Source organism: Arachis duranensis, chromosome 1 (assembly GCF_000817695.3).
Source record: "Arachis duranensis cultivar V14167 chromosome 1, aradu.V14167.gnm2.J7QH, whole genome shotgun sequence".
Taxonomy (NCBI): domain Eukaryota; kingdom Viridiplantae; phylum Streptophyta; class Magnoliopsida; order Fabales; family Fabaceae; genus Arachis; species Arachis duranensis.
Window position 1 is genome coordinate 31,686,300 of NC_029772.3, and position 1,391 is coordinate 31,687,690.

The 1,391-nt window shown below is 35.1% G+C and overlaps 1 non-coding gene across 1 annotated transcript; it reads right to left on the reverse strand.

Annotated features, from left to right (window-relative positions):
* Positions 1-1,146: 1,146 nt before the first annotated feature.
* LOC127742796 (small nucleolar RNA R71) lies at positions 1,147-1,254 on the reverse strand. The gene has a single exon (XR_008004194.1). It is a non-coding gene; the product is annotated as a small nucleolar RNA R71 (small nucleolar RNA).
* Between the last annotated feature and the right edge of the window lie 137 nt (positions 1,255-1,391).

The following is a 1,391-nucleotide window of genomic DNA, read 5'->3' on the forward strand; positions in this document are numbered from 1 at the left end:
TTTTTCAAATCAAATTTTTTCAATCAAATCTTTTTCAAAATCAATTTCTTTCTATTTTCAAAGATACTTGCTATCAATTAAGGATTTGATTCAACATTTCAAGTATGTTGCCTTTTCTATTGAGAAAGGTTTAATGTTTGAATCATATCTTTTCTTGATAGCCATGTCATTAATTTTCAAAATCAAATCTTTTTTTAAAATGTTTTTCAACTCATATCTTCTCAATCACATCTTTTTTAAAAACCAATCATATCTTCCTAATCACATCTTTTTCAAAATAGCTTTCAATCATATCTTTTTAATTTCTAATTTCAAAATCTTTTTCAAAAATCACTTTACTTCTTTCTCAATCTTGGTTTTCGAAAATCAATTAAAGTTTTTCAAAATGTTTTTAAAATGTTTTTAAATTATTTTCGAAAATTTTTCACATCCTTCTATTTATGGACTAACACTATTCCTTAATGCACAATTCGAACTCCATCTTTCTTGATAAGTTCGAATTTTCTACCTCTTCCTTCCATTTTTCTTTTCCTCTGACACCTCAAGGAATCTCTATACTGTGACATAGAGGATTCCATACTTTCTTGTTCTCTTCTCTTTTATATGAGCAGGAGCAAAGACAAAAGCATTCTTGTTGAGGCTGATCCTGAACCCGAAAGGACCTTGAAGCGAAAGCTAAGAGAAGCTAAGGCACAACTCTCTGTAGAGGACCTAACAGAAATCTTCAAAGAAGAAGAACCCATGGCAGCCGAAAACAACAACAATGCCAATAATGCAAGGAAGGTGCTGGGTGACTTTACTGCACCTACTCCCGATTTCTATGGGAGAAGCATCTCTATCCCTGCCATTGGAGCAAACAACTTTGAGCTTAAGCCTCAATTAGTTTCTCTAATGCAACAAAATTGCAAGTTCCATGGACTTCCATTGGAAGATCCTCATCAATTTTTAGCTGAATTCTCGCAAATCTGTGACACTGTCAAGACTAATGGGGTTGACCCTGAGGTCTACAGACTTATGTTATTCCCTTTTGCTGTAAGAGACAGAGCTAGAATATGGTTGGACTCACAACCTAAAGAAAGCCTGAACTCTTGGGAAAAGCTAGTCAATGCCTTCTTGGCAAAGTTCTTTCCACCTCAAAAATTGAGTAAACTTAGAGTGGAAGTCCAAACCTTTAGACAGAAGGAAGGAGAGTCCCTCTATGAAGCTTGGGAAAGATACAAATAATTAATCAGAAAGTGTCCTTCTGATATGCTTTCTGAATGGAGCATCATAGGTATTTTCTATGATGGTCTGACTGAACTGTCCAAGATGTCTTTGGATAGCTCTGCTGGAGGATCTCTTCATCTGAAGAAGACGCCTACAGAAGCTCAAGAGCTGATTGAAATGGTTTC